This window comes from Eriocheir sinensis, chromosome 41 (genome assembly GCF_024679095.1).
Source record: "Eriocheir sinensis breed Jianghai 21 chromosome 41, ASM2467909v1, whole genome shotgun sequence".
NCBI lineage: Eukaryota > Metazoa > Arthropoda > Malacostraca > Decapoda > Varunidae > Eriocheir > Eriocheir sinensis.
Window position 1 is genome coordinate 12,253,861 of NC_066549.1, and position 21,301 is coordinate 12,275,161.

A 21,301-nucleotide genomic window follows, 5' to 3' on the forward strand; every position below is an offset into this window, starting at 1 on the left:
GCTATAATGCTTAGAACAGACAGCAGATGGACAGCTAAAATAACAGAGTGACAAACCAATATTGTAAAAGCAAGGGCAGACAGAAGACCTGGTGGAGAGACAATGTAATACCATAGGTGATCATACACTAAATAGTGCTATGAGGTCAACAAAATCGGTTTTGGGCCCTCCGACACAGGGTGAGCCAAGGTCAACCCGATCCCAAAACATGAATAGTGTGGAAACTGTCTAAGACAAGCTCCAATTACAATGAACACCAAGATTCACCCTTTCTAGTGTTCTGCTCATTCTCTGCAGTGGCTGTTCTCGGGGAGGCCCATGATTTTCCTGGCACTCTTCATGTAGCCTCCTCTTCCCGCCCTCCCTTCTCTTGTTCACTATGTAGGTTCCTCCCCCGCCCTCCCTACTCACCCCTGCTCAATTAGATTACCTAGGGCTGGCGTTTTTCATTCATATGTTCCACGTGTAGTCTGTACGTGCGGCGCTGAGCCAGAACGGTGACGTAACGGGCCTGTTGCCTGTTACCACCACCACCGCCGCCGCCGGCGTCATCAGCCTTATGTGCGCGCGAGGCAATGAGGAAAAGATAAAGAAAATTATAATCACGTAAGGTCACCTTATGTGAAGGATCTGGCGACACCCCAAGTTGATGCGATAAGAGCAGAGGTACATGTTTTTCGGCAGCGTAAATATCCCTCACTCGATAGAGGCTAGCAAAAAAGCGTCCAGGACAAGGAAAACTCGTCTAAAACTTCCCCCTATGGTGTATTGCGCGAGACGGGACAGGAAAGTGTTTGCCGTATATTGCGCTGTTTATCAGCTCATCAAGATAGTGGCTTGCGGCGTTATCTTCAGAGATCACTTTTACACTGCACACGCCGAACCATTGACAAGGAACGTGATATGGGAGGCGTGAGGCTAGCCTTGAGGAAGAGGAGGAGAGGAGGGAGCGAGTGCCAGGCCTCGTGGGGGTGGCGCTCTCGTGGGGAGATGAGGCGAGGGAAGGAAGAGGAGAGGAATTCCGGTGAATGGCTGGCAGAATGTGAATAATAATAGAGGAGAGGTTTTTTATTCCTGAGAATAGATAAGATATTGATTGCGGGGAATCTAAAGGAGTAGCACCACTGCCAGCAAAAACAACAAACCAACAACTATCGCTGCTGTTGCTGCTGTTGTTAAATATACGAAAACCATTTCTACTACTAATGCTGCTGCTGCCTATTCGTCGCTAACCACTACAGCCACCACTACAACTAATACTAATACTACCACTACTACTGATAATAATAATAGTAATAATAATAATAATAATAACAATAATAATAATATAATGAAATTAATAATGAAAATAATAATAGTAATAATTATCCACTGATGTTGTTACTGCTGTTGCTGCTGCTGTTTCTGCTCTTTTTTTTTATAGTCGAAAAGGGAGTCATCATCTCTATCTTCAGGCACTATTTTTCCACCGCAGGACAACGGCCTTTCCCAACGATTTCATCTTCTCTGTCAGAACTCTGCGTGCCCACTCTGTTACTTTGGTTGCCCAGCTGTTATGATTTTTACGCATGACGTGACATGCTCGAGTCCATTTTTCATATTCATTATAATATCTTCAATCTTCGTCTGTTCTCTCTTCCCTCTTAACTTCTTGCTCTGCATTTTTTTTTTACTCTAGTCCTCTGTGCGCGCTTCGCAGGTCTCTCCCTCAAGAGTTTTTGAGGCGCCAAATTTCTGAACTGCATGATGGGACTCGCAGTTTATATTTTCATCAGAAATAGTGTCAGACAGCTATCGTGACCTTTCTATGTTCACCAGAAGCACTCCATCCTTTGTTGGCCCCTCTCTTCTCATGTGTGTTTGTGTGTGTGTTTGTGTGTGTGTGTGTGTGTGTGTGTGTGTGTGTGTGTAATTCACCACGGCCTGATCACGAGTTGGACTCGCTTTAGCCAGCAGGTACCCTCCCGACGTGAGCAAGTGCTCATTATCGTGTGTGTGTGTGTGTGTGTGTGTGTGTGTGTCTTTCCGTTGTCATGATGACAATAATATGCTAAGTTTTCCTGTATTGTGTCTACTGGAGTGCCTGAGAATTGATAAGGTTATCGCCTTGTCCATATGAGAAATCGATAAGGTTTTTCCTCATGTGCATGTTATCATTAATTCAGTTCTTCCTCCTCCTCCTCTTCACCCTTACCCTAATCCTCCTCCTTCTCCTCATTTTCCTCCTCCTCCTCACATTCAAAAATAGATTAGATAAATTCATGGACAGCGATATTAGGTGGGGTTAGATACACGGGAGCTTAGGTTCAAAGGAGCTGCCTTGTACAGGCCTACCGGCCTCTTGCAGACTCCTACGTTCTTATGTTCTTATAATCATCAGTATCATAATTATCTTCATATAGTTATCATTGTCGTTCTCACCAGTGGCTAAGTCGTCGTCATCGTCTCCTTATCATCATCATAATAATAATAATAGTAATAATGATGATAATGATAATAATTATTATTTTTATGTAGTTATCAACGTCATATTGACGAATGGCTTTGTCGTCGTCATCGTCTCCTTCGTCATCCCTGTCGATACTTTTTACTGGTGTGCCTAAGAGTAGCGTTACCTCGGCAGCCTCGGCCAGCGAGAGTGTTGTGCCGCATCACTTCGGCTCAAAATCTGGCCCTAATTTTGGCAGCGAGTCCTCGATGTTTAGGCTCCTCGAGGCTATAGGTGGAGGTTCCCTTTGCTTGGGGTGTTGTTTTGCAACCCTCACGTCATCAGCACGAGTACGAGTGTATCTTCAGCTTTCACTGTTCGAGTCACTCACGGCTTCATCTCCATTTTTGGCACTGAAGTGTCTGACACACGACTTAGAGGGGCATCACTGTTGGGTGGTAAATCCAACGCAGCATCAAACCAGTATCGTGAACGAGACGTTCTTGTAATAGGCGAAGTTTGTAGTTAGTTTAGGTACTTTGTTGCAAAGGGCAGAGCTTTTGATCCTCAATCAAGACGTCACTAACTATCTAATGGGGAGCATACGCCCGGGGTTGCGTCGCTTCATTCACTTGCCGCCTATACTCCCAATAATGTGTCTGCAATATTTAACGTGAAGGTCAAAGTAAATCTGGGGTTATACGACACTGCTACACGTTTCCTCGCCATTCATCTTCCTCACCTCTGCTCTTGAGGTTGTGGTGGGTAAGAATCTATTATACCCTGGAACACGAGGCAAGTGTGACATCCGGGTTACCAGCTTACCACAGTTATCCTCTCCAGGTACATATTTATTATCTAGTCCCAAAGAGAGGATGAACATTTTGATGGGCTGCACCGCAACTGGCCAGGCCGAGATCCGAACCCAGGACTGTTGATTCGTAGCTAGATATGCTAACCACTACAGCACGGGTACCTCTGATCAAGGCCTCTGATACTATGCCTGGTGAAGCCAAAGAAGCTTTCGGAGACGAGGGATGTGCTTTCAGTAGAAGTAGCGTTTCGCCTGGAACTCCATCCCTCGACGCAACCAATTTCGCATGGTCCTATACCTCTCAGTTTCCCCTTCTTTACTTGCAATGCCTTCCTCAATCCCTTCCCTTGACCTTATCAACACTAACGTAACCTTCCCTCTCTTCATATAACTTAATTATTATATTTCCGGTTTATGATTTAGCATTATGTGACCTTTCCTGCCACGTGCTAGGAAGGTGTTCATTATTCATTTGACTCGTGAGAGTGGGTGTCCAGGGAGTCATGGCGAACTACCTTGGCGAGGGGGAACGATGGTGTTTGACCTACATCGGTGGTTCAGGGGAAGGGGGTCTGTCCATGGGATAAGATATCTTCGGTGATTTGTAGGACTAAATATTTTTTTCTGAATGTTGTTCTGAGATTTACTGAACTGAAACATGTAATGATTTTGACAATTTCTTTACTTCTAAGACCCATTCAGTTTCACTTTCTCGTTTAGTATATTTTATGTTATATATTTTTAACAACTTTCTTTCATGTGCAAAATAAGTAATTTTCTCAGGAAAATGCGAAAACTATCAAGATTTATGGACACGCTGATCGGTTCTCCCCTAAACTGTGTTGGGTCACAAACAGAGTCCCAAGAAGAATTTGCACACCACGAGCAATAAAGGAAATAAGAAAAAAGAAAAGTACAAAAATTTATTTGCATACCATATTTTAAGAAGGGAGGAGATAAAACACCTGTAAATGATGGAAGACAAAGGCTGAAATATATGGACAGCATCCACAAAGATGCTGAAGGGCCATTCATTGCATATTAGCTGGTCGTCCTGACGCAGATTGAAATGGCAGAAGCGTCAACCAACGTCCAAGACTAGGTTCTTCAATTGACAGATATATTAGCCAACCAGAAACATTACATCCCGCGCTAAGTGGGGTTATTATTGAGTTAACTAAGACAAACACACATCAGTGTCCGTCATCAGTTAATATAAATAGTATTGCGTCGAGGGGTATTTTTTTGTTTCGGTATCCTCTGCCGTCACATATTACTATTCATTAATAAGCCTAGAGTGTAACGGCGTATGTGGAGGGAAGGTCAAGCCTATCACGAGGAATTGCGACAGTCCTCATCGGCGTAGCGCAGAGCCGCGGGGTGAATGATCCGCGTTCCAGCAGCACCCTCGTGTTGCTAGCAGCCTCTTCCTGGTGGCTGTTTTATTGGGGGGATGACATTCTGGTGCTCTCTGACACCCCGCCCCTCCCTTCTTTTACAGTTCCCAAAACTGCAATGGCAGGGCATACGCACGTCAGCAACAACCAAACTCACGTGGTGTGCGATATGCACACGGCCCGTTCAAGCATTTCATCCTAAGACGCAGAAACCGTAGGCCTCAAGGGTGGGGCAGGCCTAAGTGCGTATTATGATATAAGGTTTTAGGCTTATGAGGGGGCAGATAGGCCTACTCTTGTTGTCAACTTAAAGGCCGCTGCTCCTTGTGGACGTCGACCTCATCCTGAGGGTGGCGCCGAACCTGTCCGCGGCGGTGCGTCGCCACCACTCACTCCACCCTCGGAGCCTGCATGACCCGAGCCACTCCCCGGGTCACCTATCCCTTATGTAGCTTACATAAATGTTTGTATATTATTGGTCTATTCTCTGCAACTTTTTATAGCTCAAGATCCTCCCCTTATTTACCTCACCCAGCGTTTCTTATCCTGAGTGCCATAACCCCCAAGGGGTCTGACTCTGAATCCAAGGGTGTTGTTCATGGGCATCAGCCAGTACAGTACAATTTGTAAGGACAGTAAGGCTGCACATGTGGCATTACTTGTGGAGCATACTGTAGCATGTAGTCAGTGTATTAACTATTATGTTTATACTTTTTTTTTTTTTATGATCCGTCACTTTAGAGCAGCATTTCCCAACCTGGGTGAAATTTCAGGATTCCAGGGGGAAATTTAACCTGAAGGATATAAAAATTACCAGCAATTAGTCGACTGAAAAAGAAATCTCTCAGAATGCGGAATTGATTTTCTTCAAGTATATAGAAACAAAATCAACATTTATGCTACGAGTTGAGGAATACATAAAAGAGAGGGGTGAAAGAGGGATCCGAGGACTTAGATGTGCGAGAAATGTTTGTTTGGAGAGGGAAAACTGGAGACTCTGCTGTCATGGCCACCCCCTTGGAAGGAGTTCCCGGCGGAAATGACGCATCAGGGCTATTGATTGACTGATTTGTGTTATTAAGCAAGTAAATTTTGTGTTTGGATTATATTAGTTTATTATATATGTTATTTGTTTTATTAAGAAGGAAAATATTGTGATTTGGCTACTTTTTCCTTGTCCACACGTAGGGGGGAATCCGGATCGTTGAACTGGTTGAAGGGGGAAACGACAGAGAAAAGATCGGGAACCACTGCTTTAGAGGATGAACAAAATGTGTCGTCAAACAACTTTCATTTACTTTACACTGCTGCAGCAAACGTAGCCTTTGTAGTCAAATTATAATAGGTACTGAGGCTGATTCAAGAGTGCTAGGCTGCCTATACCTACGTCCAGAGGTGTTGAGGCAAAAAAAAATTACAAACATGGACATAAACTAAATAGTTGTTGCTGTTTTAGGCCCTGCCAGCAAGTCGTTATTGCCCATCCTCCTCCCCCTTGTCCATGAACCTCTTACTTGGCAGACGTAAATATGTTGCGTTGACGGTGATCTTGGCTCAGCAGCAATTATTGTGTTGTAGCTTGTTTTGTCTTCCCAGTCCACGTGGCCCTTAGTTCATATAGTATAGTGAAGTATATAGTATACTATGGTATAATATATATATATATATATATATATATATATATATATATATATATATATATATATATATATATATATATATATATATATATATATATATATATATATATATATATATATATATATATATATATATATATATATATATATATATATATATATATATATATATATATATATATATATGCATACATGTATGTATACGTATATATCGCATGTCGATACTTTGGGTCTTCATCGCTTAGGGTCATCCCCTTGTTCACATCAAACATTTTGCACGCATGACTTACATATATCACTGCGGTTATGGTTCAAAGCTCTGTAACAATGAATAATGACAACTGAGGAAAAATAAGACAAAAAAACAACGAAAAAATGTCAATGTAAAATCAAGTGAAAATAGACGAAAAAAACACTAATTTTATTAATATCTAACAAAGTGGAGAAAACTACAAATGTAATACAACAGGCAATGGAAATACAGTTTAGGTAGGTCAGGCTTACTGCTCAGTCATATTTTTGATAATTGAAATGATTGCCACGAGCTCGTCTCATGCCTTCAAGCATGCAGATAAGCGGCGCGTTATCGCCCAAGGAGAGGCGACGCTGGTCTGATGCTCTCGGGCAACTGCGACCATCTTGCGGCGAACAGGGAGAGCGCGAGAGACAGAAGGACACGCAGACTGACAGACAGACAGACAGACAGACAGACAGACAGGACGACAAAGGCGCTGTTACTCTATCACATTTTCCGTCGATGTCTACGATCTCCGTTGTCGTATGCATGTTCAGTCTTCCTTTTCCGACGTCTTGAGTCAGACGAACATGACCGTCTTCAAATGGAAAGTTGTCAACAACTTTTTTTAATCAAATCACAATGCATAGCAGATGATGAGGAAATATTCAAAGAAAACCACTGTTTTTCATGAAAAGCTAGACTTCAACTATTTAATATAAGTAAAAAATATTAAATAAAGCAATTACACATGCATGTAGTTACATTATATAATATAGTGTCATAAAAGCCTACAGTGTCTCGTGTGACTAGACCTTGTTTACATGTGATACACTCCGTGCGTTTCTCTCCTTTGAAGAACTTGCAATAATTTATGGCTCACCCTCAGTGGACAAGACTCTAAAAAGAATTGCTTATTGAGAGCATAGGTGCCTCGTGGTCCTCCAATCTCAGCTCCCTCAAGAGTCGATAGTAAACACTCTCTTGTTCGCGACGTGCCTTGCACTCACACATCCACTCTCGTCTTCTGGCTTGTTTGGCCAGCTTCATTAAACACCTAATCACGTTGATAGCGGCGATTGTTTGTCTGTGTGTCGGGGCCATGATGTTTTGTTTACATGTGACGGAAGCAGTACAGACGAAAGTACAGACGGAAGGAAGTTGATGAAAAATATTGACGGAAAATGTGCTAGTGTAACAGCACCTTAAGAAAGAAAAAAAAAAAAACGGAAAGAAAGAAAAGCAAGATAACAGGCAGAGAAAGTGAAAGATACATAGATATGTACATGGACATGTAAATAGATAGACATAGATATGTAGCTATATATATATATATATATATATATATATATATTTATATATATATATATATATATATATATAGAGAGAGAGAGAGAGAGAGAGAGAGAGAGAGAGAGAGAGAGAGAGAGAGAGAGAGAGAGAGAGAGAGAGAGAGAGAGAGAGAGAGATATATATATATATATATATATATATATATATATATATATATATATATATATATATATATATATATATATATATATATATATATATATATATATATATATATATATATATATATATATATATATATATGGGGAGGCGGTGGCTGAGTGGCTAGCGTGACGGCCCCGCGTTCAGGAGCTCCAGGAGGGACGCGGGTTCGAATCCTGGCCGCCGCACAGCTGAGGTTTTTCAGTCACCGCCAAGTGGCCTAAGACTACCCACATGCTGGCCTGAAGACCACCCATCAACTTGGGCTCTAGATAAACTCTCCAAATAGAGGCTCAAAGATGATTTCCGGGGGGGCAGCATGAGCCAACACAAGATGGCGCCACTATAAACATTTGCCTGCGCGAGAACGGGGACCATCAGGCCCCACTGGGAAGAAGCCTTGGGCCGACCATCAGGCCTCACCGCGACGTAAAAAAAAAAAAAATAAATAAATATATATATATATATATATATAAATATATATATATATATATATATATATATATATATATATATATATATATATTTTCGTTTTTTTTTCAACCCTTAATTCAAACGTAGAGCAGACAGTTTCGTAAGTCATGATGTAAGATCCGGTCGAAAATGGTCTCTTCCACGGTAGAGTGGATATGAAGGGATGGCGCGCACACACACACACACAAACACACACACACACACACACACACACACACACACACACACACACACACACACACACACACACACACACACACACACGTCCGGCTCCTGTAATGGTGGGTAACTCAAGGGTGCAAACCCTAGCCCCCAAACCCGGCCTCGGCCAAACAAGCAGTAATGCAAACAGACAAAGGAACACACACACACACACACACACACACACACACACACACACACACACACACACACACACCATGAATGAAGAAAAATGTGGACAAACATAGATTGGGAGACAGGACTGTCCGAGCTTAAGCTCAGGGCCCAGTATACTACAAATAGGTAAATACAAATAAGTAAACACACACACACACACACACACACACACACACACACACACACACACACACACACACACACACATAGTATTTTCAAAATTCTAACTCTTACATATTAGAAAGGCTTCCTGATTAATAGTTACTCAATTCTTTATCTTTGGGGGCACACGTGTAACATTATGTCATGATATAAGTGAGTCATTCACCCTTAGGCCTATGGTGGATAAGAAGTCATTACCTCCCTCCGCGTTGCAAGTGTGACATCCAGGTTACCATAGTTTACCTCCCCAGGTTTCCCAAAGGATCCATTAATCGTCTAACCTATAAGAAATGATGAACCGCTAAATCAGCTATGCGCCGAATGTCCAGCACGGGATTAGAACCTGGGCCCGCGAATTCATAGGTAGGTATCGTCGGACATGGGTTTCAATCCCAGCCTTGGCAGTCACCAAGCAGCTCATCCATCAGTCCGTCCTCCTTTTCGGGCTGGTCCATAAATGGTTACCCGGGGAAACCTGGGGAAGGAAAAGTGTGGTAACCCGGTGATGCATTCGCCTTCTATCCCTGGGTAATAATGGGTTCTCACCCACCACATGCTCAAGGGCTAATGGTACGGAGATGAGCACCGCGGCCACGCGCAGCTAATAGTGTATGCTCTTGTGTAAGCCCAAAGGAAATGATCAATGGTATTTTCCCTGAAAACTGAAAGATGACAGGATCTAGGAAAAAAAAATACTATGATGCGCAAAGACGAAAGGAGATAAATATACTGGGAATAATATGGAAAGATTGGAAGCGAACATCGTGAATTAGATAACATGCAAATGTTAAAGATATTCTAATAGCAAAGGTATTGTACATTTGGCGGGAATCAGTGTACGTCTGGCAGATCATTGTACATCTGGCAAAAAATATTGTAGGTCTGGCCGGCCATTGTACGTCTGGCCACTCTTTGTACGACTGACGAAATCTATTGCACGCCTGGTAAGTCATTGTACGTCTGATGAAAATTGTTATATATTTTGCAGGTCATCGTACGTCTGGCTGAAATTATTATACGTGCGGCAGGTCATTAAACTTCTAGAAGAAAATATTGTACAGTATTGTTGTACGGGCGATTTGACGCAGACAGAAGCTACCCACGCAGCCGCCCTTTCCATCCCAAGTCCCTCTAAGGATCAATCAACTGTTCCCTGCCATGAGTTACGTGGGCGTCCTCATGATCTCCTCCACTCAGGGTTATCTTGCACAGGAGCAATCCTGTGAACAGGATCGACATCCGGGAGACGTGCCACGTTATTGTACGTTTAGCTGAAGTTGTACAGGTGTCTATTCATTGTATTATGGTGGCTGCCCATGGTTCTGAAATTTGCAATATCGTTCTCTGGCAACTGGCCCCACAGCGTGTCCGAGTTCATGAATACTATATTTCACGCATAGAAAGCAGTTGTCAGTATTAATAATATGCAGGCAGCAACGACGAATACCGTCAGTTACGGTCGATTTTGAATATCATATTATTAATACTGTCTGACAGAAACTATTTTCCGTCTAGCATGCCATTGTAACGTCTTACAGAAATCATCTTACGTCTTGCAGAACTTGTACGTCTGGCATGTCATTGTACCTCTTGCAGAAACTCTCGTGCGCCAGGCAGAAGTTTTTGTACGTCTGACAGCAGTTATGGTGCGTCTGGCAGATCACCATTGTGCGTATAGCAGAATGAATAGTCAAAAGTGAACTTGGGCAGGTCATATCATACGAAGAACGGGTTATATTTATCCTTACCAGATGTCACCACCGACTACGTCTTTGTGTCCAAGAAATTTGAACTATTCTTTCAATTATCATAAATTACCTGTGTTTCTCTGGGACTTGTAACAATTACACTTCAATGCAATAAATGATACTATTGTTAATAAAAATGTAGTTGATCATTCTCGTTATTTTATTTATTGGTAAACGAGAGAAAATAAATGACTATTGGAAGATTATCCTCATTTAAATCTTTCTTGCATAAAAGCCCAGCAAAATCAAGCAGAATTGGACTTTTAAAAAAAAATATTTAAACATCATACTTGCTGAGTACCTGCTTTGGGTGTATCAGTCTCTCCTTCGACGAAATTTATTAATATTTGGGCGTTTAGCACCTTGACAGAAATCTCAGCAACCACTGTTTGATCTCCGTGAGGGTCATTGGCTTCCGCTCGTATAGTGTTACACTCCGCCCTCAACTCCTGACCTTAAACGTCATCACCTTTGACTTGCCCATCCTCCTGGTAGCGGTGGCGTACACCCAAGGTCTTGGTCCACTCCACATAACAACCAAAAGTCAGTTGAGGGGGGAATGTAACATGCTGGAAGCGGAAGGCAGTGACCACATGGAAACCCAAATACTGGTTCTGTCTAATCGTCCTAGTGTTGGGACTGTTCTGTTGAGTTGCTAAACTCACTAAAATGTTTCTTAATAAATTTCGTCGAAGGCGAGACTGATAAGCAGATACTCAGCAAATATTGTAATATAAAGAGATTTTTTTTTTAAATCTCCTATTCTGCTTTATTTTGCTGGGCTTTTATGCAAAAAAGATATTTTTAATGAGGATAAGCTTCCAATAGTAATTTATTTTCTCTCGTTTACCAATAAATAATACAACGAGAATGATCAACTGTATTTTTATTAACAATAGTATCACTTATTTTATTGAAGTGCAATGTTACAAGTCCCAGAGAAACACAGGTAATTTACGATAACTGAAAGAATGGTTCAAGCTTCTAGGGCACAAAGACGTAGTCTGTGGTGACACCCGCTGGCTGGCAACTCTGAATATACCCTATTGATTGCAGGTGTACAACTTTACAGAAGCAGCACTGGCATTGTCAAGGTCAAGGCAGCTAGAGACTAAGGGAAGAGATGAAATTTGAATATGGTGGCATTTTCTTTCTCATGCAAACACTTTTTGTATAACTTAGGAATCATCGACCAATCCCTCCAAGATCAAAGGCTTAACAAAATGACATGTAATCGCCCCTCATATACCACACCTACAATCGAAGACGTCAAATTTTGTTAGCTAGACACCCTAGAATATTACTTAAATCGCCATGGCACTACAGGAAAACATGATCGAAATATGGGCACGTTTATCGCCGTCTGTAAGCTCAAGAGGGGCTGTTATCACGGCGCGCCACCACCTCCATCACCACACCACCACCACCACCTCTGCCACCTCAACTCCACTACCACTACCACCACCTTTACCACAACTACCATCAGTACCACCCTCCTCTCGCCCTTCGCTGTGCCTGGCTTCCCCGCGCACCTTATCAGCTCTTGAGATTATGCTGGGCTCTGTTGTTTATTTGTCTGTTTTGAGCCTATTTCCTGTTTGTTGTCGTCTGCCGTCCATCCATCCAGTCCTCGGTCTCGTGTCTCGTCAATCAAGTTATATAAGTTTGGTCACGTGTCCCTCCGAACCTACATGAATTACTTTTCTAGATGCGATTTTCTTTTGTTTTTTGTATCTGTTACATCATTTCTACTTTATGATTGTATTTGCTTATATACTGTAGTCGTTTTACTGTTTTACTGCTCTTTTGTATATAATTTATTTTGCACTTTAGCTGCCTCCCTTGCTGTAAAAAATATAGACTTTGAGGCGGCAGCACATGGAAAATTTAAAGTAGCAACGCCCTGCATCTGTTCACGGATTGAGAAGTTTATCATTTTACAGTCAGTTAGGTCTAGGTAGAATGAGAGGGGGCGCTTGGAGGGGGAGGCAAACCTGTCTTTATCCTGTGGGCGACAAGCTTTACTAATTCGACCCTCATCACATTGGTACCCAGCACGCTAAGGAAGTGCAACGTGAAAGCTCAGGAATGTAACCAAAGAACCGTCCCGTGGACTTTACAGTCATTATCCTCCCTTGCCTATCCTGACAACTAACGCCATTTTTTTTTTAACGTCGTATAAGTATTTATTAATAGTTATGTCGCTAGTTGGGCTTTTTAATTCAATTTTTGGGGTGGAGTTTGAAGTGTTGGATTTTTACAAAGTTAACTCGACTTATTGCAAACTCAGTCAGAAAAAGTGATATAAAAGAAATCAACAAAACCAAATAAACACATCTTGAAAAGTGGGTAAAAAAAACGGATCAGCAACATAAGTCTTGATAAAGACTCCTACGACTTTAAAAAATCAGACTTAACTTTACTACCTGGAGCCATTTGTATTATGAGGTTATGTCAAGTTAATGTTATTTACCTCACGATATAAAGTAACTGAAAAAAAAAAAACATTCGAATTAAGTTTGATTAATCTTAATTTGGAAACCATTTATGTCTTAATTAACTTATTGATCAGTTTGTTACAGGCATGTTTTGTTTATTTACTGTGTTTAGCTTTTGGTTTGTCTTACTAATCCTAAACACACACACACACACACACACACACACACACACACACACACACACACACACACACACACACACTCCTCTTCCTCCTCCGCAACCTCCGCCATAGAGACCTACTCCCACCGGCCATCCCTCCCCCCCACAAGTCCCACAAGACACCACAATATTCTCGTCCCAGTCAGAGCTCGCACGGACAGAAACCGGCTTAGCACTATACCGGCACCTGTAAAGGCCATAAATACCTCCATGATCACATGACCCCTCCCCCACCCCAACACACACACACACACACACACACACACACACACACACACACACACACACACACACACTTAGAAAATGCATAAATAAATAAATGAATGAATGTTTCATATTTCTCTGATGTGCTCACGCGACACGGGCGGCCTCTCAGCTATGGAAACTTCCAATCCAACTTTTGTTTTTTTTATCCCTGTCACGGCGGCCTGGCAGCACGTGGCAACCTGCGTCGCACGGACGTGACTGTAAGCCGCCGCGTCTGTCATCAGCCTAAGAAGTACGTCGTCATCCCGCCCAGGTGAGCCGTGCGTAGTTGTGGTGGCAGTATTAGTATTAGTAGTAGCAGTGATAACAAAAATACTTTTAATAGGAAATTGACCAAGTGCCAAAAAAAGTTACCTATAGAATTGCTACTCCTGCATATATAATTAAAGAATTCAAAAATAAATTATCGATTTAGTTGCAATGATTATTATTATTATTATTATTATTATTATTATTATTATTATTATTATTAGTAGTAGTAGTAGTAGTAGTAGTAGTAGTAGTAGTAGTAGTAGTAGTAGTAGTAGTAGTAGTAGTAGTAGTAGTAGTAGTATTATTATTATTATTATTATTATTATTATTATTATTATTATTATTAGTAGTAGTAGTAGTAGTAGTAGTAGTAGTAGTAGTAGTAGTAGTAGTAGTAGTAGTAGTATCATGCTGCTGCTGCTGCTGATGATGATAATGATGATGATGATGATGATGATGATGATGATAAGCTTCCAAAGCCTCCCTCCAGGGTGCAGATACAACAAGTTGAACCACACAAAATACCAAAAGGTACTGGAGAAAAGTAAAGGCAACGAATAGTTAAAAAAAAAACTGGCCAGTCAAAGCCAAAAGGAGGAAAATAAAATTACTGTTTCAAAAAGACATTTATACGAGACTTAAATGTAGAAATGTCTGCAGAAAGGACAATCTCATTGGGTAACTGATTCCATAAATTTGTCAACGACGGAAGAAAATATCGTGAGAATAGTGTCGTACAAAAATTCATAGGATTTAAAAGCAAAATCGTTTTGACCCCGGGCAGGAGTAAAAGGATCAGGCAAAACATTGTGTAAGGGATGCCGTTTATTCTTAAAACTTTAAAAAAAATGCTGAAGACACCAACTTGACCCCGATGATCAAGATCAAGAACAAGTGCCGGAGAAATAAATTTAATTGAATTGATAGCTTTGTCAAGTAATTTTAAATGACAATTGGCAGCAGACATCCAAACAGGAGCACACTACTGAAAGTGGGGCAAAATGAATGCATAAAATGATTTTATTACAGTTGAGTCAAAAGCAAATGTTTCGAAGCGCTTACGAAGTAAGCCTGTCTTCTGTGCAGTAGTGGAAGACATGGAACTGATGTGCTTCTCAAATGTCAGTTTAGAATCAAGAGTGACTCCCAACAAACGAATACTAGAAACATCCTTAATCGGTTCACCAAAAATATGCAAACAAGGATGAGGTGGATTGAAGGTACGGGATCTACTGATGGTAATGGAATGCGTTTTGTTAGCATTAAGTTTCATGCCCCAAAGTTGACACCAAGCGGCGATCATTGCTAAGTCCCTATTCAGAGATGCAGCAACTTCACCTCTGTTGATAGGAGAGTGAACAGAGGAGCATAGAGCTGGGTTATCAGCTCATGAAATAAGTTTGTTTTCGAAGTTAATGCCCAAGTCAGAAATAAAAATGTTTCAAAATAAAGGTCCAAGAACACTGCCCTGAGGAACACCAGAAACAACAGGCCGAGAAGCAGAGCAGCACCGTCAACAACCACACACTGTGATCGATTAGTTAAAAAGTCTTTAAAAATACTGAGAAGACTTCCACCAATACCGAGGAGTTGTAGTTTATAAATCAGAGCCCTATGATTCACAACATCAAAAGCAGAACTAGAATAAATAGCAACAACTCGAGACTCATGTCTTAGACAACGCAATGAGCAGGGTCGGCCTCTGGGTAACGTGCCACATGCCCGTATTGACGGAGTTGGCCTAACTTTTAAAAGCCTCATTTAACATATACAGTACAAGTTACTTTGAATGAGTATTGCTGTTTACAACTTTCAAAACATTGTGAAATTAGGCTGCATTTTAATCATACCACTCAGGTCATCCTTTTCTCCGCTCAAGGTCGAAAAAGTTGTCATCCTACTCAAAGTATAATAACGGGCTTTTACTCTCTATTCAAGGTCATTAAGTTGTTGAAGAAATACTTGTGTAGCGAGGGCGGTCAGTTTACCCTTGTGTGTTGTCACCCTATTATTTTCTCAAGGTCATCAAGGATAAGACGTGTGCAGTCATCTCGCTAAGAACACCTTTGTGGCCTGCCTCCCTTTCCCTTTTCTCCGCTCAAGGTCATCGTCAAAGGAGTTGTAGACATTCCGCCCTGGTTATCCTTTCCTCTCCTCAAGGTCACACGGCTCTGCGACGTATCCTCCAAAACGTTATGCCACGGCACGTTGCCTTCCACCAGCAGACACATTTTCAAGAGCAACAGTGTCTGGGCGCGGGTCCCACGGAGATGCTACTGTACTCCCGTAATGCTGTTTATTTGCTGTTTGGCGTTTTTGTTCCCCTTCTCCTACCGTAAGGGAATGTCATAAAATACTTCGCCAATAGTATACACACACACACACACACACACACACACCGTGGCGCAACTGGTTAGAGCGCTGCGCTGCCAGGCTTCACGGTCTGACAGGGCGGCGGTTCGAGCCCGCTCAGCCCGGATTCTTTCCGTTGACTAGGAGTGGTTACTGTCCCCCCTTGAGCAAGGGGGATGGGGTGTGTGGTGTGTGAGGTCCTGGCAGTACCCATAGATCGACGATAAAGAGCACTTGCTCATGTCGGGAGGGTACCTGCTGGCGATTACGAGTCCATCACGTGGTTAGGCCGTGGTGGTGAATTATACACACACACACACACACACACACACACACACACACACACACACACACACACACACGCCGTCTATATACGTACTCATGAGGACAATATTAATTAAGGGCAAGGATGTGAAATCATGCAACCGTACACAAAGTAAAGAAGGAAAGCAACGAATTATCTCATCATCACAAATAGAGTAATTGATCATATAAATTATGTAACTGGTCTTCAAGCTTTAAATAAAATATCAGTTGTACTATGGACTGGCAACTGACGCATTCCTAGCCGTATCTTGTCCCATATACCCGTCTGGGCCAATAATCTCAAACATGACATTTCGGGGCTTACATGCCCACATTTGATCAGGCTTTCCGAGAGGTTGTGGTTATTTCCATGGATAGTTTTATGAGCCTAGTTATAGTCTGACGAAGCTTCTGAACTATGAACGTGAAAAAAAACTCATGAGAACCCAATCCATCTCCTTTGTGGACTTTGGAAGTATTCTTAAGAGGAGCCGAAAGAGTCTGATAATACGGGCGACTCGGTACGGTATCCTAGCAAGCAAGTACATCACCACATGCTCCTCCTCTTGACGCAACAGTATTACGTCGACCCTTTGCTCCTTGAGACTCTTCTCCCGTCCCGGTGACAGAGTGCATAAAGAAGGGGGTGGCGTTGCATGTGGGCAGAGGGACAGAAAGATGAAATGCGAGAAAGAGAGAAGACAGATAATGGGGGGAGCGAGAAATATGAGGGACACAAGCAGAGGGCAAGTGAAGCGTTCCTGGTGACGGCGTTGCGTGCGGGGCCTCGGGAGATGATGGGAACGGGCGAGAAGTAGGGGAGACCGTAATAGAGGGCGAATGAAGGGTGCTGGGTAAGGGCAACTTAAGGAGAGAGAGAGAGAGAGAGAGAGAGAGAGAGAGAGAGAGAGAGAGAGAGAGAGAGAGAGAGAGAGAGAGAGAGAGTTACGAAGAAAAAGCAGACTAGAGTTTAATGAGGTAAGATGAAGTAAAGTATGATCTTTTCTTGTGAGTCCAGACAGGAAGTAAGAAAAGCGTCCCCCGAGAAGTAGCTAGACAAGCGAAAGAATGACGCGTTACTTTACTCACCAGTCACCACACACACACACACACACACACACACACACACACACACACACACATAGGCCTATGCCATGCACAATAGACAACACGACGTAAGACTCAACGCCATTTTTTTTACTTAACAACCACCACCAACAACAACAACAACTACAACAACAACAACAACAACAACAACAACAACCAGAAGTGTCCCCTCGGATAATACTACCAAAACAACAAAAGTAATTTCAATCTCAGTATAATTACCATCATCATTGTCATTATCATCATCGACAACAACAATACCAACAGCAACATCACCAGCAACAGCAACCACAATTTCAGTTTTGTGGATACTACTTCTGCTACTACTACTACTACTACTACTACTACTACTACTACTACTAATAATAATAATAATAATAATAATAATAATAATAATAATAATAATAATAATAATAATAATAATTATAATAACTAGAAAGTATTATCATTATTTTTCATTATTGTTTATATGGTTATCATTTTATTATTATTATTATTATTATTATTATTATTATTATTATTATTATTATTATTATTATTATTATTATTATTATTATTATTATTATTATACCACCACTGCACTCCTAACCAACATCACAACCAACAACAACCACCACTGATAGCGTCACCTCCATTCCGTATTACAGGAAATTGACCTCTCTTTCGGCCACCTCTTTGGATTCTTTTTGTGAGCAGCGAGTAGCGGGCTTTTTTTTATATTATTGTTTACTTTTTATTGTACCCTTGAACTGTCTCCTTTGTTGTAAAAAAAAAAATATATATATATAATCAGAAGCAAGAACACCGCCACTATAATTATTAGCAATATATACTTCCCACTTTTACCGTCACACTACTACTACTACTACTACTACTACTACTACTACTACTACCACTACTACGACGACGACGAATATGATAACGAGAATGGCGAGACACGTGACGAGGATAAACTGACTAAAATGACGCAACCTTATCAGGCGGGTGCATTGTGAAAAGACTGAGTAAGCCGTCGCTATCAGAGGCTGGGGTGGCTGGGGCGGGGGAAGGATGGGGGTGGGAGAGAGGAGGAAAGGAAGAGATTAAATAACCGAGTGTGTGTGTGTGTGTGTGTGTGTGTGTGTGTGTGTGTGTGTGTGTGTGCCATCAGTGAAGGAGTAACTGGTTGGGGTGGGAAAGAAACGTAATAACCGCGGACGGCGTGTATGTGTGTGTGTGTGTGTGTGTGTGTGTGTGTGTGTGTGTGTGTGTGTGTGTGTGTTTGGCAAGTTAGCTGAAGAGTTTTGAGAAGCAGCCTCTTGTGTGTGTGTGAGAGAGAGAGGGAGAGAGGCCTGTTGATGCACCTTTCGTCCTCGTGTGGTTGCCTACTACGCACCGAAGAGGAAGTAGCTGTTGCCTGCCGTGGCCTGCCTGCACTCGTGTTGAGTTCGAATCCATCAAGAAGAGGGAGGAAAGGAGGCAGCTAAGGCGACAGCAACAGTAACAGCGTGTGCGTGAGAACCCCCTAGAATTCAGGTCGCGCTGTTTCCTAGGGAGTATCAGGAAGCCTCCAGGAGTAAATTTGATCACCTTTTGGACATTTCCTTTTATTTTACCATGAGCAGGAATTTGATGGTTTATTTTTTATTCACTCGGTCTAACTTCTTTACCGTGAAAAAAAAAAATGATCAGCTTGTTCCAGAGTTGTGTGTGTGTGTGTGTGTGTGTGTGTGTGTGTGTGTGTGTGTGTGTGTGTGTGTGTGTGTGTGTCACTAAAAAAGGGAGCGAACTGGCATTAGTACGTGAGTGTTGCCAAGAAGACTGGAAGAACACGAACACAAATCCTGCGTTTGTAGTTTTCTCTGATTACAATATACTCTTGATTTGTTTTCGACGGTGGCACAGCAGACCCAGTGTAGCCTCATGTCTTCTCTCTTTCCACATTATACTCCTGATCAGTATTTATAAAAGAGTGTTCCGGGGCTACAGCCTAACCTGACCTCTTTACCTCATCTCCGGTGCTCACGGCTTCCTCGGCCCTGTCTTAAAACTCGCCTCACTTTTTAGTTAACGTCTTGTCTTGTCTCTTTCTACACTGCTCTCTTGAACACTATATATGTAAAAGTGTTTCGGCGATATACACTCAACCCTCACCTATATACATCACCTTGGCTGCTCACGGCTTCCCCGACAATCTTAAAACTCGCCTCACTTTCTTAATGTACCCGGAGTGCAGCCTTCGGATTTATCTCTTCTTCTTCTTCCACGGCATTATTATCCCGTTTCTATACGGGGTCGCTGTTTTTAATGAGTCTCCTGCAACCCTGTCCTCCTCCACTTCAAGGTCTAAGTTCTTCTCCCTGCCGTCCGCCACAATACAGTCCTTCCATCTCGTCTTGGGTCTTCCTCTCTTCCTTCTGCCACCCACTTCCATGTCCATTATCTGCCTTTCACAACTCCGTTCCTCTCTCCTCATGACATGACCAAACCATCTCAGTCTCGCTTCCTGCACCTTCTTACCCACACTTGTTACCTTAACTGTCCCTCTTATGACTTCATTCTTAAGCCTGTCCTTTCTTGTCACTCCACTCATCCATCTCAGCATTTTCATTTCTGCCACTTCCAATTTTCTATCTCTTCTGATAATAATATTTCAGTCAACACTTTCCCTGACATTTACCAGACGACCATTTGCATTCTTCACTTCAAAATTTCCTTGTCTATATATGAGCTAGGTGAGCACTTTTAAACAGACAAAGCTGAACCTCAGGGAGGCGGTGGCTGAACGGATAGCGAGACGGCCCTGCGTTCAGGAGGACGCGAGTTCAATCCCCGACCGGCGCCATCAAGCTGGGATTTTTCAGCCGCTGCCGAGTGACTTAAAACTACCCACATGCTGTCCAGAAGACCACCTATCAACCCGGACTCTAGATTCTAGGATTAAAGATGAGCTCCGGGAGGGCAGCATGTGCCTACCGGCGCAATAGGCCAAGACGTAAAAAAAAAAAAATAATAATAATAATAATAATAATAATGTTTTTCCATTATATTATTTTTTCTTTCCTCTATTTTCTTGTGTTTTCTCTCTTTGCCTTTATTTTTTTCTTATTTTTTTTTACGTATATTTTTCACCTTTGCCTTTATTGTAATTTCCCCTTTTAATTGATTTCCTCCTTTCCTACAATTTTTCACCGATCACCTGTTTTTTGGGTCGTTTATTTTTTCCCATCCCCGTTCCTTCCTCAGTTCATTTTCTTGCATAATATCATCACCGTGCTGCGCGTGTCACGTTTTTTTTCTTTTCTTTTTTCGCGCATGACAGTTCTTGCATTCACATCGCTTGACTAGAATATCTTGTGTATCTTCCGAGCAACTCAAGATTATATTTAGTGCATTGATTTTGTTCTTGATAGTGTTTGTCGTGGTTATGTAACTCCCCCCTGATAGCGGTCTCACCAGGTAGCCAGACGCTGTTGATAAGACTGATTGCCGCGATAGTCAAGGTAGTGATTGCCGCATTCCTCTCGTGTCATGCTAGGAATGTTTTTTTTTTCCATGCACAAATTCAACGCTTCATTTTTACGGTATAGCAATAGGCCAAGAGCAATAT

The 21,301-nt window shown here is 42.0% G+C and overlaps 1 protein-coding gene across 2 annotated transcripts in view; it reads left to right on the forward strand.

Moving 5' to 3' along the window:
• Positions 1 to 20,615, forward strand: part of LOC127009659 (major facilitator superfamily domain-containing protein 3-like) — a 46,694-nt gene extending 26,079 nt beyond the window's left edge. The window contains exons 5-6 of one of the 2 annotated variants that reach the window (XR_007762129.1): positions 13,864 to 13,948; positions 20,462 to 20,615. The gene's annotated coding sequence lies outside the window, so the exon portion shown is untranslated. Of the gene's footprint in view, positions 1 to 13,863; positions 13,949 to 20,461 lie in introns of those variants that run through there. The other variant, XM_050882934.1, reaches the window with a different exon arrangement.
• The last annotated feature ends 686 nt before the right edge of the window (positions 20,616 to 21,301 follow it).